Source organism: Moschus berezovskii, chromosome 17, assembly GCF_049115385.1.
Source record: "Moschus berezovskii isolate FMDL1 chromosome 17, NW_MosBer_1.0, whole genome shotgun sequence".
NCBI lineage: Eukaryota > Metazoa > Chordata > Mammalia > Artiodactyla > Moschidae > Moschus > Moschus berezovskii.
The window spans coordinates 20,212,411-20,232,673 of record NC_142476.1 but is presented as its reverse complement, the minus strand read 5'-3'; positions in this window follow the sequence as shown (position 1 = coordinate 20,232,673).

Here is a 20,263-nt window from a genome sequence, read left to right as displayed (position 1 = left end):
TTCAGAAATTGGCTTCCAGGAAATTGATTTTAGGCAAATCGCCCTGCTTTCAGATATTCTTGAGAATGAAGGTGGCTGGTAGCAGCACCTAGAACTGTATTAGCTTCTCTATGCATGTCCAAGAGGAACAAAAAGGGCCTCTGTGCCTCCGCCTGACATGGTTCACTCTGGTGGGTCATCTGGGCTCACAGACCATTTCCTGAGCCAATGAGGCTGGTCTGGAAAATATAGTGGCTGGTGAGGACCTATCTCCACAGCTTTCCCTCAACCAGTCACTGGGACCAGGCTGATGGGGCATCATTTTGGGGCTTAAGCCACTTGCGCCCCACTTGTGAGGCTGGGGGTGGGTAAAAGCACACCCTGAGTATGTGGCTAGGAGATGCCGTGGAAAGACTTTGGTGGTCACAGGTGCTGAGAAGGCATCAAGGATGCTGATTACAGCTGGAGACCATCTGGACTAGCCAGCTGGTCGGACTTTCCTCTATGGGCAGCCAGGTGCATGCCAGAGTGCTAAGTTGCTTCAGCAGCAGCCAGCTCTTTGCAACCTTAGGGGCCATAGCTCACCAGGCTCCTCTGTCCATGGGATTCCCCAGGCAAGAATACCGGAGTGGGTTGCCATATCCCCTTCCAGGGGATCTTCCCGGCCCAGGGATCAAACTTGCGTCTCTTACATCATACAAGCGGGTTCTTTACTACCAGCGCCACCTGGGAAGCCCAGGCAGCCATGTGACCCTGGAGTGTTTCAGCCCTGAGATGCAAGCTCTTCCAGGTGGTATTTTAGGAAGATTAGCCTGATTGTAGAACGGTTGGGAGAAGGGAAAGTCTGGCAAACCAACGGGGTCATCAGAGAAAGCCGGAGGTTAGGCAATGAGGACTGAAACCAGGAAATCCAAGTCAAAGAGGAAAGACGCGGGTGGGGGGGCAACTAGGAAGTATTTTGAAAGAAGTAAATGGAGTGTCTTATTAGGCATGAGGGAAGTGGGTGGGTGGTGGCAGAGAAGAAGTCAAAAATGACCGCAAGATCTCTGACCTGGTTAAAATTTTGGATTCCTGCCCCATCTACTTAACCCCTTCTCTGAGAGTGGTCCCCTCACTCGCAGGGAGGGGCCCTTGTCCTGGAGCCCCATCGTTTTGGTGGCCTAGCCCTCCTCCCATTTCTAGGAATGGACCCTTCCCTCCTTCCGGGAGCTGCCCTCTCCCCACCATCCCTCCGCAGTCACAGTAGAGGCCACTGGGCTAACATACCATTCCCTGGCTAGGGGCACCTGACCTGAAGTGGGTCCATCAGAACTTCTCCTCAGCTTGGCACTAGAGCTGAGAAAGTGGGGTCTGTCTCTCTCTGGGAGGGTGAAGATAGGATAGGCGAGTTTATGATCTGCTACTGGCCTCATTCTTCTACACGGACCAAGGAGAACAGGAAGAAGTCTGCAGTATGAAGAAACACGTAGCATATGCAGATATGGCTTCCGAGAATGTGCCTGGGAACCACGGCCTAGATCCCTGAAGGCTGTCAGCATTCTGCTTGTACTTCCTGTTCTTGGGCTCTGGGAGACACCCACTGGCTCTTTATACACATTTTGAGGAAGTATTTCTGAAGTCGGGAAATCAGGAGTAGCTTCGGATTCTAAAGAGAAACTACGTCAGTGTAGAACTTATTTGCATTACCAGCAAGTGTACTGGAGGTACGTACCGTCAGTCATGTGGAGATGTCATAAGGAAAGGCTAACACTTGGTGAGCAGACCCTTACGTGAAGAAGGAGACCATAGGAATGGTGAGATCTCCCAGGGAGAAAATGTGGAGAGAAGTTCAGAGGAAACTTCCAGAACAACCACGGTTTAAGGAGATCCAGCAAAGAAAAGAGGAGGGCACGGCAACCCACTCCAGTATTCTTGCCCAGAGAGTCCCAAGGACAGAGGGGCCTGGTGGGCTACAGTCCATGGGGTCACAAAGAGTCAGACATGACTGAGTGACTGAGCATGCACAGCAAAGGATTTACCAGAGAGATGGGGCAGCTGGGATGGTAGTGTCCAAACAAGGGACACCAAGGGAAGAGTAAATTCAAGAATTTTTTTAATGGAAATTTACTTTCTGATTCAAATTTTAATTTTAATTAAAAGGTTCATAAATAGCCGATACAATTTTGAAAGACAAGAACATCTTGACAAAAACTCATGTCAAATTGATCTTACAATCATTCTCAGTTAAGTGCTGTTAAACCAATTAGATTTGAGGCAGGTGTGAGATACATTAGCATAGTTTTACAAAATAAGATCCTCAAATACAGGAAAGTCACAGTGTTGGGCAAAAAAAAAAAAAAAAAGAAATAATTGGTAAATTCAAGGATCTTAACCAACAAGGAAACATGGATGAGTTCAGGCTGAATTTCGGCAGCTCAATAATGTTCCTTAGATTCCAGGTTCTGTCCACTTCTCTTCTCTGCTGCACTGGGCACTGGATGGATCTAAGTAAGGGTAGACTCCTCCCTTGGCTTAGTATCTGGGACAGGAGAGTGAAGGCTTTCCCAGTCAAGGAATCTAAACTTCTCTCTACAATCTGATTGGGCCATTTTAGATCATGTGAATACTCCTAACCCAATAAGACTCACGAGAAGGCAATGGCAAACCACTCCAGTACTCTTGCCTAGAAAATCCCATGGACGGAGGAGCCTGGTAGGCTGCAGTCCGTGGGGTCCCTAAGGGTCGGACACGACTGAGCGACTTCACTTTCACTTTCACACATTGGAGAAGGAAATGGCAACCCACTCCAGTGTTCTTGCCTGGAGAATCCCAGGGACGGGGGAGCCTGGTTGGCTTCCGTCTATGGGGTCACACAGAGTCGGACACGACTGAAGTGACTTAGCAGCAGCAGAACAATACTGGTTACTGATTGGCTTGGACCAATCAGGAGCCACTCTTTGAGCTGGGGGTGGGATCAGCATCCCCTGTAGCTCCTGGCAGTAGAGGCTGGCAGCCCCACCTGCAGCTCCAGGAAACAGGCTCAGGGCCATGTTGGGGACGGAGAGAGGGCACTGGAAGCACCAAAGGCAATGAACAGTCTCCTACAAGTGGCCCACAAGGCCTGCATGAGCTGGCCCTGCCTTACCTTGCTCTTGATCTCTGTGCTTGTTAAAATTTCCAGGATGTACCAAATTTCTTCCTCCCTCATGATATTTTCATAGACTGATTCCTTTATGGGGAATGAGTGAGTGAGTGAAAGTTGCTAAGTCATGTCCAATTCCTTGCAACCCCATGGACTATAAAGTCCATGGAATTCTCCGGGCCAGAATACTGGAGTGGGAAGCCTTTCCCTTCTCCAAGGGATCTTCCCAACCCAGGGATCAAACCCAGGTTTCCTGCATTGCAGGCAGATTCTTTACCAACTGAGCTATCAGAGAAGCCCTATGGGGAATACTTGACAATATTTGTTACGTTAACTAATTACTATTCTTGTAGCAAGTCTCACTTAGATGTTATTCTTTAAAGAGATCTGTCCAATCCTCCTGAACTAAATTAGCACCCCTTAATCCCACTTAGGTGGCTACTAGAATCTGATTTCAAGTTGTAATTATGTTTACATTATGTTCAGTTGTACCTCTGTAGGGCAGGGTCCATGTTTGTTCTGCTCACCAATGAACCCTCCAAGATTGGCACACAGCAGAATCTCGAGGAATATTTGATGACCACTTCTTTTTCTGACTCACATCTATTGTCTTTTTTAAGCTCCTGAGACATCTTTGGAGGTTTCTTGAATGTAAATATTTATAAAACAATATCTCTTCCAAAAGAATGATGACTTTAAATGAACCTAAGTAATAAGGAATGCCTTGAAAGCTTATAGGGTCCAAGCAATGGGACTTATGAAAAATTATATATTTTTATTATGTTCAAGTAATTTATGCCTCATGTCAGTTACACAGTTAAAGACAAAACTAGAGTAAACTAGTGAACTAATTAAACACTGTCTTTGTTTCACTCCCTACCTTATTAATTAATTATATTCTCAAACATTTGTTGAATGCCTCCTCTGCACCAGCAATAGGATTGCGCTATAAGACTTGGCTCTGTTTCACAAACATGTGTTAGGGCTGTTCTAGCTACTAAAGCAAGAACTGAATAAACAAATAAGCATGGTTTTCTACTACAAAGCCTAAAACAAACAAGCTTTTCTGGTTAACCATTAGATAACTCAATAAACTTCTGTTACTAGGAGGACATTCTCATATACTTTTCTGGTCAGTTTTTAGTCATAGCTTCCTCTTAAGGAAGAGACTTAAGGTCTGGCAATCTGCTGGAAGGAAGGCTGGAAGCTTGTCATGAAATCATGTTCACATACAGCAAGCATGCTGATTCTACTGAGATTGCATGGCTCTTTGGCATGGCGAGAGGTGGCTATCAAAAAAATTGTGGGATAATTAAATCATTGCCTCCTCCTAGCTACCCCTTGGAACTCCCACTGATCCTAGTTAACTGAAGCATAATTGTAGTTTGTTTTTAAGACTTTCATATACCCCAGGCTTCAAAATCCACTAAGATTTCAAAAACAAAATTTCAAAAGGAGGAAGCAGCAGTGGTCTTTGATAACTTACATCTTATTTTCCACTTTCCTAGGCTTCTTCTCTCATAGGAAGGCACTGGTGAGAACTTGACTCTTAAGACTGATGTCTACGACAAGCTACGATATAGAGAATATTCAAATACTTATTTTTGTCAGGTGAGGGTTAAGGGGAAGGGCAGTTTGGGACCCTGAATAGGAAAAGAAAAGAAAAAAATCTGTAAACGACAACATGGAAGCATATATTCACCTACTTCATATGGACATCGTGGCATCAAAATCAGAGGAATGTGCTGTGCAAATACAAAGGCTGTCATTTAATAGTTTCCCAGTGGCCTTTCTTGTTTTATTATCACCCATCCCCCTCCTTGCACATTGAAATAGAAAATAAATAAAGACTTGTTTGTATTTATCCTTTTCATTTCTGCTGAATGAACATATTTAACTCAAGGAAAGCAGAACTAGACAGGTCCGGTTTAATTGCACAATTAGATATTAATACACTGTTTTGGAAGATAAATGCTTTATGACCTCAGAATGAATCAGCCCTCGGGGCAAGGAGAGTTTAAAACAGAGGCAGGAATGCCTGCTGTCCATCGCTGTAGCCAGCAAGGCTGAACTTCGTGCTCACACAGTTTAGAAGCTGGATTAACAGGAATGTATGAAACTGGACTTCATTCTGTTCCCTAAATTCTGCACAGGAAGCTGGGTTTTGTGGGTATGAAATCCTACTGGGATGAAAGCTCATAATGACACCCTGAATAATAGCTAACAATTTTTGTACACCTCTCACAGGTCAGACACTGGGCTAGCCCTCCCCACACTACCATAAAGTGTATCTTATCACCTCATCATTTTTCTCATTTCACAAATGAGGATGCGGGCAGAGAGCAGTTTAGCCCCTTGCCCAAGATCACACAGCTGGGGTTTAAATCTAAGTGTGCCTAGCTCAGAGGGGCTTCTGAGAAATGCATGAGCTGATGTTTCACTTACCCGGCCCCTTGTAAGGCCCTGTGCCTAATTTTGTGTTCATGACTGTGTGTTCTTTTTCTTAAAGAGGCCCCCAAACTGTGTTAGCTGTAGTCTTCAGAAAGCCTGTCTCCAACCCTGGCTTTACTTCAGAGCCTTCATTTTTAATCTCCAAACTACGGTTTCTAACCAATCATAAATAACTTTAATATCAAGGACTATCTAACTTCCAACCCAAAGTAGGTGCTCAATTCAACTCCAGGGCTGAATGAAAGCATTCAGTTCAGTTCAGTCACTCAGTCGTGTCTCTTTGTGACCCCATGGACAGCAGCACTCCAGGCCTCCCTGTCCATCACCAACTCCCGGAGCTTACCCAAACTCATCTCCATTGAGTAGGTGATGCCATCCAACCATCTCATCCTCTGCCGTTCATCTTCTCCTCCTGCTCTCAATCTTTCCCAGTGTCAGGGTCTTTTCAAATGAGTCAGCTCTTCGCATCAGGTGGCCAAAGTATTGGAGTTTCAGCTTCAACATCAGTCCTTCCAATGAACACTCAGGACTGATCTCCTTTAGGATGGGCTGGTTGGGTCTCCTTGCAGTCCAGGGGAGTCTTCTCCAACACCACAGTTCAAAAGCATCAATTCTTCGGCATTCAGCTTTCGTTATAGTCCAACTCTCACATCCATACATGACTACTGGAAAAACCATTGCCTTGACTTGATGGACTTTTGTTGACAAAGTAATGTCTCTGCTTTTTAATATGCTGTCTAGGTTGGTCATAACTTTCCTTCCAAGGAGTAAGCGCCTTTTAATTTCATGGCTGCAGTCACCATCTGCAGTGATTCTGGAGCCCAAAAAGATAGTCATAGATGGCTGAATAAATGTCCTACTTGATAACCATGCTGTAGCCCGATTACTACTGTAGGTCGAAAAACATGGGATGGATTAAAACACTGGGAAATCAGAGTACCTTGTGAGCCCTTAAAAGAAACGGATTATTTCCTGACGTAAAGTAGCAGCTGCACTTTCTCCAGTGCAATGGGCAGGGGAGAAGTGTGGATTCTTCTCTGTATCTCTTTGTTATTGGCAAATCCCAGAGTATCCCACACTGGTGCATTTGCAGTGAGCAGGCACTTCCATAAGAGACACCTCATTTCACTGATCTTATCCAATTAACAAAAGGAGACAAACAAATTAAAAGGAAGTCCCTGAGGTGGCTGAGATCCAGTGTGCCTAAGTGGATAAACAACATAATTATAATCACCTTCCCCAATGAAGGCACCACGCTTAGGGCTGGCTTTGAACAAGCAGTTCTAGTTTTGCAAGTTAGCTACTGTCTTTTCAAGGAAAGGTGAGGAGGAAATGTGCTGAAAACAAAAGTTTTGGTTTAGACACAGATGGTGAGGGTTGATACCTATTGGAAATAACTGTTGAAGGAAGTCAGAGAAAGTTTGTTCTTTGCGTCTCAAATGTAATCTTGTCTCCAAGCAAGGAGCCTGGGGAGTTCTCCAGGACTCTTCCCATCTGGAAATTCCAGCGCCCTAATGGGATGTTCTTCCCCTGTGATTTATGCTGAATTATGTGTCACTGGAAAAGACTCTGATGCTGGGAGGGATTAGGGGCGGGAGGAGATGGGGACGACAGAGAATGAGATGGCTGGATGGCATCACCAATTCGATGGACATGAGTTTGAGTGAACTGCAGGAGTTGGTGATGGACAGGGAGGCCTGGTGTGCTGTGATTCATGGGGTCACAAAGAGTCTGACACGACTGAGTTGGACTGAACTGAACTGATGTGTCAGAGTGAGGAGATTCTGCAGAGGATGGACTACCCTTGAGAACAGTCAGTGCTGGCTGAGGATCACCTATGCTTTTCTGCTGACCTGACTCCAGGGTACTCTTCCCACTGGCTCTGCTCAGCTGATCCAGAGGAATTAGGTCCACCTGGGTCTTGCTGGCTTGCATACAAAGGAAGTGACTCGGTAGGACATATGCATGAAGGGTAGAGGTATTTGCTCTTGTCTGTAACAGTGGAGCAATTAGCAAAGTTACAAATTGTCTGTTCATCAGATTGGGGGCTTCTCTTGGCTTAGTTTCAGGAACTCGTTGCCTCGTTTTGAGGTGTGTGTGTGCTCAGTTGCTCAGTGAGTTCAACTCTTCGCAACCACAAGGACTGTGGCCCACCAGGCTTCTCGGTCCATGGGATTTTCAAGGCAAGAATACTAGAGCGACTTGCCATTTCCCACCCAGGGATTGTACCTGCATCTCCTGCATTGGCAGGTGGATTCTTTACCACTTAGCTGCCTGGGAAGCCCAGTCAGAGGTAACATGACCTAAAATAGGTGGCTTTCTACACAAATCAGCAAATTCAGTGTAACTCCAGTCGATATCCTAGTGGGATACAAAGGAAGAAGAAAAGAAAAAGAAAGGATTAAAAAGAATGATAAGGTAATGAAGGAGTCACTTTCCTTTTCAATATGAATATGCATTGCAATGTTCAAGTACGTATGTGGTAGCTAAAAGTGTGACCCTGGGACTTCCCTGGTGGTCTATACAGTTAAGACTCCTTGCTTCCACTGGTTGCGGGGGGTGAAGGGATTGAGGGGGTGGATTTGATCCCTAGTCGGGGGGCTAAGATCCCACAAGCCAAGTCACATAGCAAAAAAAAGTATGACCCGGAAATCCCACTCTTGGATATTTATCCAAATGAAGACTAGGTTCACACAAAAAGTGAATATTGACTACACCTTTATTCATCATCTCCAGAAGCTGAAAACAATTCAAATGTTTCTCAGCTGGGGAATGAATAAACAAACTGTGGCATATTTGTGCAATGGACTGCGGCTCGGTAGTAAAATGGAAGGGACTGTCGATACATGCAACTATGGGGAAGGATTGTACGAACATTATGCTCAATGAAAGAAGCAAGCCTCAAAAGGTTACATGCTGAATAATTCCACTTATATGCCGTTCTGGAAAAGGCAAAACAACAGGGACAGAAATCACATCAGTGATTGCCAGTGGCTAAAGGGAGAGGTGAGCTTTGACTGCAGAAAGGCAGCATGAGGGAATTTGGGGAATGAAGGAACTCCTCAATCTTGATTGTGATGGTTACACAACTCCATGCATTGGGCAAAACTCAGAACTGTACATTTCAAGGGGGGGGGTTTACTGTATGACAACTGAAATATAAAATCAAATAGACCAGTGTTATACTAGTACAAGTATGGACAGATCAATAGAACATCATAGTGAACTAGAAATGAAGTGAAACATAAATAGTTAATTAGGTTTGCTAAAGATGGCATTTTAAAAACCATGGGGAAAAGATGCATTATTTAATAAATGGTGTTAGGAAAATTAGTCCTTATCATTATGAAAGATACCTAATTTACTCCTTGAGTCAAAATAAATTCTAGAAGGATTATAGATTTAAATGGGAACAAAAATGAGACTAGTGGAGGAAAATGAATATTTTTTATTAATATTGGAGTGGGGAAGGACTTTTTAAGAATGGTATAAGTCAGAAACCATAAAGAAATAAAACCCAAATTGATATGACTCTATAAAACATTTTTTAAAGCAGTAAAACAAGAAAACAATAACTATTAACTAGTCAATAGAAAAATGACAAAGTGGGAAAAACATCCACAACATACATGACAGTCAGAGATATCTGTAGTGAATGTTGGGGTGCACTACTCAGATCCCACCAACAGTCTTGGGGTCTCCCTAGCTGTAGAGAGTGTAGGTGTCAAATAGCTCACAGCTAGGCATCAGAGGGCAGACACACTGAAATCATAATCACAGAAAACTAGTTGATCTGAGCACATGGACCACAGCCGAATGTGGTCCACTGGAGAAGGGAACGGCAAACCACTTCAGTATACTTGCCTTGAGAACCCCATGAGCAGTATCAAAAGGCAAAATGATAGGATACTGAATGAGGAATTCCCCAGGTCGGTAGGTGCCCAGTATGCTACTGGTGATCAGTGGAGAAGTAACTCTAGAAGGAATAAAGGGATGGAGCCAAAGCAAAACCAATCTGAAACTCCAATACTTTGGCCACCTCATGCGACGAGCTGACTCACTGGAAAAGAGTCTGATGCTGGGAAGGATTGGGGGCAGGAGGAGAAGGGGACGACAGAGAATGAGATGGCTGGATGGCATCACCGACTTGATGGACATGAGTTTGAGTGAACTCCGGTATTTGGTGATGGACAGGGAGGCCTGACGTGCTGTGATTCATGGGGTCCAAAGAGTCGGACACGATTGAGCGACTGAACTGAACTGAACTGAACTGAGGCTCCTCTCCTACAGCTGTCCTCAGCTGAAGACAGCCACTTTGCATGGCCATCCCCCCTCCCTGAGGGCAGCTCTCATCCAATGATAGATCGATAAAGGAGTATGAAGACTGGCCCTCTTGCCTCAAGACAGACTGTGAAAGGCCACTCCGGCTCAAGAGGTCCCCATGGGGTCACCTAAGTTGGGCCTTCTGTCCACTCCTGCTTTTTTCCACCCTCTCTTAAGTCTTGATCCCAAGGGCACTCCCCAATAAACTCTTTCATGGCAATCTGTCTCAGGGTCTGTTTCTAGAAATTTTAATTCCAAATAATATCCTTAATATGTAAGAACTTTTCTAAATCAACAAGAAAATAGATAAACAAGCAAAAGACATAAACAGCTAATTTTTTATATGCACCATAATTAACACTACCTGTGCCTTTTGTCACAGCAGGTTCACTTCTAGCATTCATCATGGAGAGATAATCTCACAAGTGTGTAAAGCTATATGGTCAAGGTTGTCCACAGGAGCATTGCTTCTAATAGGGAAAAATTAGATACAACATCGACCAATTGGTTAAATAAATATCATACTGTGTGGTTATTAAAAACAATGATTTAGATATTTATAAACATGAAAAAATGTTCAACATTCAAATATGCTTCTTAAAGTACATTCTATAAAATAGATTGCATGATACATAACACATATATAAAATTAAAAATAATCTGGGGGATTTCCCTGGTGTCACAGTGAATAAGAATCCACCTGTTAATGCAGGGGACACAGGTTTGATCCCTGGACTAGGAAATTCCACATGCCTCAGGGCAAATAATCCCGTGCACCCACAGCTGAAGCCCGGGGGCCTAGATCCTGCACTCCACAACAAGAGCATGTGTGCGTGCCAAGTCATGTCTGATTCTGTGACCCTGTGAACTGTAGCCTGCCAGGTTCCTCTGTCCATGGAATTTTTCAGGCAAGAATACTGGAGTGGGTTGCTATGTCCTCCTCCAGGGGATCTTCCCAACCCAGGGATCAAATCCGGGTCTCCTGTGTATCTTGTATTGGCAGCCTGATTCTTTACCACTGTGCCACCTGGGAAGCCCCAAAACAAGAGAATGAGTAGCCCCAAAACCGCAACTAGAGAGTAGCCTCTCCTCTCTGCAACTAGAGAAAGCCCATGCAACTACAAAGATGCAGTGCCAACAAAAATAAATAAATAAAAATTTTAAAAATTATCTGGGAAGTTTCAGAAGAAAATTTTAGTAGTTAGTATTTTTTAGGATTATAAGGGATTGTCATTTTCTTCCTAGTACTTTGCTATATTTTCTGAAAATTTTTTTTCTAATGTGTAAGTATAACTTGCATAATGAGATAAAAGTTATTTTTAAAAGGATACTGTTGGATAAGACTTTAGTATAAGATTCAAGCACACTGATTGAAATTCAAGCATGTTTTCATTTTCACATTTCCAATTTTTTCAGCTAAAGCAAATTAACCACAATATTAACCTTAACAGCTATGAATAAGCAAAAGTCTTGATTTCTGGCTTTCAGTTCAGTTCAGTTCAGTTCACTCGCTCAGTCGTGTCCGACTCTCCGCGACCCCATGAATCATAGCACACCAGGCCTCCCTGTCCATCACCAACTCCCGGAGTTCACTCAAACTCATGTCCATCGAATTGGTGATGCCATCCAGCCATCTCATTCTCTGTCGTCCCCTTCTCCTCCTGCCCCCAATCCTTCCCAGCATCAGAGTCTTTTCCAATGAGTCAACTCGTCGCATGAGGTGGCCAAAGTATTGGAGTTTCAGCTTTAGCATCAGTCCCATATTAACCCATGACAGTCACACACAACCTGTGTTAGACACCTGCTGTTTCCATGTTTGTTTTGCCTGAGCAGTCTCCAGTCTCCTTCTTCAAGTAACGGGCCTGGTTTGCCTTTGGGAAAACTACCCTCCTTCTTGGAAAGCCAAGAGGTTCCTGTAGGGCTGACCCTACAGCCCCCATGGAAGAGCACATCACCCACCCACACCTTCCACCCCTCTAGCCACAAGAGATTCAGGAGGTGTGTGTGTCCTGAGTCACCACTGGCCTTTTGTGGCAATTGTTAGGAATGCAATGTGATGTGTGTGTGTGCTGTTGCCTCAGTCGTGTCCAACTCTTTGTGACCGCATGGACTGTGGCCCACCAGGCTCTTCTGTCCGTGGGATTCTCCAGGCAAGAATACTGGAGTGGGTACTGGTTCCCTTCTCCAGGAGATCTTGCTGACTCAGGGTTTGAACCCACATCTCTTGTATCTCCTGCATTGGCAGTTGGGTTCTTTACCACCAGCGCCAACTGGGAAGCCCTGGGAATGGAATACTTGCTCTCAGCTGGGGCTGCTGAAGTGGTCACAGAGAAGCTTGGAGAAATGCTGCTGAGTATGAAGTCAACACAGAACAAAACAGAGCAGACAGATGGAGAGAGAAACATTCCTGAAGACAGTGTTGGTGCCTTTCAGTCCAGGCTGTGTGCTCCCACGGCTTCGTCTCTTTGCCTGCTGAGAGAGAAAGCAGCTCTCCAGGGTCTTTTCTTATAAGAGACATAAAAGCCCCACCTTCACAACTCATCTAACCTTTCAGTTCAGTTCAGTCGCTCAGTCGTGTCCGACTCTCCGCGACCCCATGAATCACAGCACGCCAGGCCTCCCTGTCCATCACCAACTCCCGGAGTACACTCAAACTCATGTCCACAGAGTCGGTGATGCCATCCAGCCATCTCATTCTCTGTCATTCCCTTCTCTTCTCACCCCCAACCTTTCCTAGCATCAGAGTCTTTTCCAGTGAGTCAACTCGTTGCATGAGGTGGCCAAAGTATTGCAGTTTCAGCTTTAGCATCAGTCCTTCCAATGAACACCCAGGATTGATCTCCTTTAGAATGGGCTGGTTGGATATCCTTGCAGTCCAAGGAACTCTCAAGAGTCTTCTCCAACACCACAGTTCAAAAGCATCAATTCTTCGGCGATCAGCTTTCTTCACAGTCTAACTCTCACATCCATACATGACCACGGGAAAAACCATAGCCTTGACTAGACGGACCTTGGTTGGCAAAGTAATGTCTCTGCTTTTTAATATACTATCAAGGTTGGTCATAACTTTCCTTCCAAGGAGCAAGCGTCTTTTAATTTCATGGCTGCAATCAGCATCTGCAGTGATTTTGGAGCCCAGAAAAATAAAGTCTGACACTGTTTCCACTGTTTTTCCATCTATTTCCCATGAAGTGATGGGATCAGATGCCATGATCTTTGTTTTCTGAATGTTGAGCTTCAAGCCAACAAATGCCCCATCTCCAAATCCTATCACACTGAGGGTTAGGGCTCCAACACACGAGTGTTAGAGAGACACACTGAGCTCATAATATGCACCTGGGACCCACTGTGTGCTAGTAACTATGCTGATCCTAGGAGAACAGGGGAGGAAGCCACAGTCTCTGATCTTAACAGGATGGGCACTCTTGGTGGGAACTCAACCCCAGCCTCCTCTAAGCAGAAGGTAGGCATCATTTCTTTCTCCCTACGGACACTCTCTCCTGCTGGAGAAATAGTGTCCACCTTCTCTCTGGCTCTCTCTGGCCTTCCTTCTTTGGACTCTTCCAGCTGTCTGTCAAGTCAGAACGGCTGCAGACTGGGAGGCCTGGGCTGGGCAGTCCTGGTGGTGACACAAACATCCTTCTGCCCTGGAGTCCTGCTCCTTGTGCTTTTCTTTTTTTTAACCTATTCATTTTTTACTTATTTGACTGTGTTGTGTCTTAGTTGCGGCATGCGTGAGTGCTCAGTCGCTTCAGTAGTGTCTGATGTTTTGTGACCCCACGGACTATAGCCCGCCAGGCTCCTCTGTCCATGGGATTCTCCAGGCAAGAATACTGGAGTGGGTTGCCATTTCCTTCCCCAGGGGATCTTCCCAACCCAGGGATCAAACCCGTGTTTCTTCTCTCTTCTGCATTGGCAGGCAGATTCTTTACCACTAGCACCTCCTGGGAAGCCCCCTTTAGCTGTAGCGTGCAGGATCTCGTTCCCCAACCAGCAATCGAACCTGAGCCCCTTGCGCTGTTAGTGCAGTCTTAGCCAACAGGGATGTCCCTGTGCTCTTGTTGCCTGGCCTTTCCTCTCCTCTGGAAGTGGTGAGATCTAGACCTGGGGGTGCACTTATGGAAAAATGATAAAGGAAGAAGCTGCCTCATGCCTAAGTCAGAGGGGTTCTGCAGGGGCTCATCCCAGCCTAGACTACTGGCTCCGCATTGGGAACCGATCGGGGCCCACGTCCCAGAGTCACAGTCTTTGCTGCCACTTTGTTCTCTGAGCGTGGGTGACCTCATGGCGAGGGGCTGGCGGCCAGAGGTCAGGGTCTGGACCTTCCTGGGCTTCCTGGCCAAATGCTTCCTTCATCTCGCCACCCACAGATGTGCGTAATACCTTCGAAGGAAACTGCTCAGATGAGAAACTTGTGGAGGGTGTAATCCTTTTCAACATATCTAGCTGAGCCAGATGGCTCTCTCAGAGGTCCCTGTTAGACAACTTAGGAGGCTGTAGATCACATATCCAGAAGGAGAGAAGCATCGTCCTCAGCAGATTCCACGAGGATAAGGGTAACTCGTGAGGTCATGTCTGGTAATTACAGAATTATCTTCATTATTTTTTAATGTATTCAAGGCTTGAGTGCACTGGCATTTTCATTAGACAGTATAAACTTTTGAAACCAATCCCAAACACCTCTGGAGAAACTGCACAAACAGGCAGTGAGCCTCCTGATGGCAGCTGGAGATGGAGGGACCTCAACGGGGCTAAGGGCTACACTGTCCACTGTGGGAGCTGCCTGCTGGCTTCCTCTGTCCTCTTGGGCCTGGAGAAGCAGTCTCCTCAGTCCAGTGGTCCCTTCCTTGGGGTGCACGTCAGAACCTCCTGGGGAGCTTTGGAAGCCTTCACATGTCCAGTCCTCCCCTCTGGAGACTGATCCTGTAGGTCTGGGTGTGAGGGGGCGGGGGGACCTCCAGCACCTGAATTACTCCGATGAGTCTCTAAATGAGCAGATGGGGAACTGAGCCCCGGAAAGAGAGAAAGCCACTTGTCTAAGGCGGCAAGGACTACTGGGCAGAGCCAGGCCTAGCAGCCAGGTCTCCTGACTGAGCCACTGCTCCTTTTACCACGTAAGTAGAAGCACAGACACACGGGTATTCTCACCCAAACTGCCTGGTTGGCTTCCCTTACCCGAGGGGCCACCTTGGAGAGTGGAGTGTGGCTTCAGTCTGCCCCTGGGAGCGCTGCTCAGTGACTTCTAGCTCTGCCAAGCAGACAGACCTGTGCCATTTGGGTAACAGCTGCCAGACAAATCTGTCCCTCATTTCCAAAGACAAGGCCACTGGCCCTTTGTATTCCACTGTGGTAGACAGAGAAATGTGAGGCACGTCTCTTCCTGTTTCCATACATGAACTCTTTTGGGGGGGGGGCGTGTGCCCATCTTAGTTCCACGACCAGGGATTGAACCTGTGCTCCCTGCATTTGGAGCACAGAGTCTTAACCACCAGTGTGCCAGGGAAACCCCGGTATAGGAACCCGTAATGCCCCGTGGTTTGAGGTTGTGGTCACTCCTTTACAAAGCCTGGCTCTCAAAGCCACGGTCAGCTCAGAGTCTTTGTCGAGGAAGAACCGGCACTTGTGCTATCACGTCCCGGGGGGCCTGTCTGCTGCTGGCCTTTCCTAGGCCCCGGGTTTGAATGTGGGCATTTTCACTGAATGCAGGAGACACACCCCACAACAGTCAAGAAAGAAGAATTTGTTGAGGGACTTCCCTGATGGTCCAGTGGCTAAGACTTCACACTCCCAATGCAGGGGGCCTGGGGTTTGATCCCTGGTCGAGGAACCAAAGATCCCACATACCGCAGGGTAATTAAGCTTGTGGACCTTAACTGAGGAGCCCGCCTTGGCAGCTGGAGAAAGCCCGTGCCCCCCAGTGAAGAGCCCTCATGCCACAAGGGAGACTTGTGCAGCCAAAATGTAACAACAACAAAAACAGTATTAGTTGAGAGATAGTACACACCCAGCATCACGCCTGTGTTTAACTCATGCTGTAGTTAGAAGGCATTTCAGGGTGTTGCGGGGAGAGAACGTAAACGCCTCAGAGCTCTCTTTCAGAGAAAGAAGGTCCCCTATTCACAGCAGAATTAAGAGTGCACTAAAATGCTTTCCTCCTAGAGAAAAACATCCTTTGGATACCCTGGAAAGCTTCCATCAACCTCTCTCCACCAGGCCTATCTGCTGGGACTCAGCCACACACCGCTATCAACAGTCTCAAAAGTGCCACCGTGATAGAAGAAATCTGGTAACTGCAAGTCACACAGCTCCCCGGCCCCTTGGACTTGCCACCACTTGCAATTGTTTTACAGTTGAGGAAATCTAGAGACTGAGGGATTAAAGCCCAGCCAAGGTCACTCACATGGAGTTCAGAGTACAATCCAACAGAAGGGAAACTTGCTGGGTTTCTAGAATCAAAGGACACAAAAGCTGGAAGGGATTTCAAGAGGTCTTTTGGCTCACTTGCTTCACTGCAGGTGACCAGTGGAGCCGTCCAAGACTAACGACTGTCTGGGGGCATAGGCTTCATAACGCCCCCTAACCTCTTGGTTCGAGTTTGTTCTTCCCTATAGTTCTTCCTTAAGTCTAACCGAACGCTCTCTTGCTGCAACTATTTCTATCATCCCAGTCAGTGTTTCATGGAGAGAACAGGGTTTCTTTAATGTGAGGCCTCATTTGTTCTATTGAAGAGTCGGCTCTAGGGCAGTCTTGAAAGACCCACTTAGAGAGGCCCTGTAGGAAGCTTTCCGCCGCCGAAGGCACACTGGTCTGTATTTTTGGCTCTTTTATACTTTGGCTGAATGCCAGGCAACTGCACTTCCCTGATTCATCCTCCTCAAGGATTATTTTCCCTGGAGAAGAGAAGGCTGAAGGCGAATCAGTGAGAACGGAAGACAGAAGATAGTGAGCGGCGGTGTCCACAGCCTCGGAAACCATGGAGCGACGGCTTTCAGGTTAGGCGGATGGAGGCTGCCCTCCCTCACTCTGAGGGCTATTACTGAAGTCAGAGCTGACCCAGAGGGCGGCTGTGGCTCGTCCTTCCCAGGAGGACTTGGAGACAGAAGACGGTCTCAACACAGGGGTGACTTCGCTGTGCTCCCCAAAGGGGGGACAAAGGGACGCTTTACTTGGACTCTTTCCAACTTTGCAGGGGCTCGTCCCCTGCTCTGGAAAAGCACCAGTTCTGAGGACTTTGAAAGATCAGTGTGTGTGAGGGAACTAATAAAGTGCAGCTCCACGAGATGCCCTTTGAGTCTGGCTCTCAGCCTACGTTAAGCCAGCACAGACAAGCCTAAAATGAGATGGTTCCGAGATGGCTCCCTGGGCAAAGTTTTGAAAGCTTTAAAAACTGACATTTTCTTTCTTTATATGTTCTCACCCTCCTGCCTCCTTCCATTAGACTGTGCAGCAGGAGAGAGACAGAGTTTGAGGTTTATTCCCACGTATAGGATTTGACTTTGTTAAGTTTCCTTTGGGGGTAAACTGTTCACTAGTTGCTCTTGAATCCCTGCCTAACCTGAAAGGCTTCAATAGCAAGGAGAATTTTTCTTAAGCCAATGCTCCCTAAAGGTAAAATGAGATACTGTAAACTCTATGGAGATGAGTTTTAAAGAAAAAATATATATATGACAAGTCAATAGACTGCTCTTTACATTTAACAGTCTTTGTAACACTTTCCACCAGTCTCTCCCCGTCTGCCAACAAGCATGTCCATCAGTTAGGAAGCATTGGCTGAGGCCAGGTTTGGGCCATGCAGTGTAGGCTTTATCCCAAAGTATCAGGTCTAGTCCCTGGGCTTCCCTGGTGGCTCAGAGGTTAAAGCATCTGCCTCCAATGCGGGAGACCTGGGTTCAATCCCTGGGTCGGGAAGATACCCTGGAGAAAGAAACGGTAACCCACTCCAGTATTCTTGCCTGGAGAATCCCATGGATGGAGAAGCCTGGTAGGCTACGGTCCACGGGGTCGCATAGAGTCGGACACGACTGAGCGACGGAACTGAACGGATCAGGTCTAGTCCCTGCCCTTAAAAAGTGTCCAAGCCAGGGGGCGATAAGTCTTAACTCATGCATTTAGGGTGCTAAAATGGTATTAGTATTAGTGTTTTAGTGGATTAAGGAAGTAGTCAGATATTCAGAAAGCTTTTCCTAAAGGGTGAGTGGCCAGAGATCGCTTTCAAGAAAGGGCAGATTTGGGAGAAGCAGAGCAGAAGAAACAGACAAATAGAAATAAATGGGGTGGGGGCCAGGTAGAAAGCAAACTATGAAAACTTAAACCAGTATTTAAAAACTTTTCAATATAGATCATGTCAGTCACATAGAAAGATACAGAATCCCTGTGTACTCAGCACTTATCATTTCATGGCCAATCTTGCTTCCTTTATACCCCAACCCGCTTTCCCCACATCATGGATTGTGCGGAAGCAAAACCCAGACATCGTAGCATTCCATCGGCAAATATTTCAGTATTTTTACTAGCATTTTGATGGAAGCAGGATCAACTTATGCAGGTCAGAGCGTGTTTCAAAAAACAAACCCCAAACTGAAAATCTTGGCACAATAAAAAGATCCCCCAAGCCTCAGCTAATGGCACATTTATTCCCAGTTCTACTGGGTTCAACAACATCCTAACACATCAGAAGAATACTTAATTCTTTTTTCTTTTTGGAGGAGGTTGAAATAAAATGTATATGTCCAGAAATGCATGCTTTTTGCTATAATGCTGGAACCTTAATGGAATGTTGGAAGCATTTGAACAAACACTTGTCCCTGTACATCTGCTTCAATGTAAGTCTATTTCTTTAGTCTATTTTCAACATAGCTCAGAGTGGTATTTCAGGAAGACATGCTTTTCTTAAACCAGAGTCCAACAAAAATGGTCAGAGGAATCTGAGGATGGTTGGACAGTCTGGGGCCAGGAGGTAACAGCACAGCTGGGGAGGGAAGAGGATGGGGAGGGTGGTGGGGGCAGAGAGGGCAAGGAGACTCTTCGGGCTTTGCCTGGATGTGAAACTGAGTGGGAGGCAAAGAATGAAAGTAGAGCATGTTAGTTAATCTTGGAACGAGGATGAGTCATACAGAAGATGAGATACTTTCCCACTGTTGCTTTGAATAATACCCTTTGACTGGGAAAAGAAACCAAATGAATGTTATTTTTTTTTTGCCACAGTATTTCCCCAGCCAAGGATAGAACCCATGCCCCCTATAGTGGAAGGGCAGAGTCTTAACCACTGGACTGCCAGGGAAGTCCCTAAACGTTGCTCTTGATATGGCAGACATAGGCAATGGCCTACAGGGTGTATAGTTGAAGACTGACCATGCTTCTAAGCTCTTCCTCTCTTTCTGGGTGACCTGGAACAAGCTATCTAACCTCTCAGGGTCTCAGACTCCTCCTTTTCAACAAAAGGAAAGTGGGGCGAGATCACCTCTGGATCCCTGGAGACCCATAATCTTCAACACTTCCATTAATTGATATGTATTATAAAAGGACAGATAGATATGAATTGGGGGTGACTTTGGTTGGGGGCTACTGGCAGTAAGAAGCAGCAGGAGGAACTGAGGCAAGCCAACCCATGTACAAACTGTCATACGGCAATAAAATAATGGCACTGACCCACAAGCACCAAGGACTTATGTATCCGTCCCTTTACTAAGCAGTTTACACACATTATCTCACTTAGTTCTTGAAACAGCCCTATGAGATAGGTTCTAATGTTATCACACTATCATGAGAAAACTGAGGTATAGAAAGGGGTAAGTAATCTACCCAAGAAATACTGCCAATAAATCAGAAAGCCAGACTCGACCCAGGGTCTATTTTGACTCTTAAAACCTAACCATACTATGCTGTCTCCTATTATGCTAAGGTACATAAAATAACCATGAAAATCACGTATTTTACCTTTCAATCAAAATCTAGAAATCTTCATTAAATATGACACAGGAGCCCGTTTGAAGGAGGTCCCACTGGCTAAATCCCACTGGGACAAATTAAGCACCAAAATTAAGTAGAGTGATGGATTATAAACCACTGAAAAAATAGGATTCAGGAACGCCCTGACTGATGATAGACAGATAGACAGATACATCCATCCATACATAAGAGAATACTGAGGGTTGCATAGTAAACATGGAGAGATTACTGCAGCTGGAAAATTGTTTGGTAATCACCAAAATAAAGATGGGGTCAGGGCTTCCCTGGTGGCTCAGTGGTAAAGAGTCCACCTGCCAATGCAGGAGACAGGGGTCTGATACCTGGTCCAGGAAGATCCCACATGGCGCAGAGCAACTAAGTCCATGCACCACAATGCTATTGAGCCTGTGCTCTAGAGCTTGAGAGCGGCAACTCCTGAAG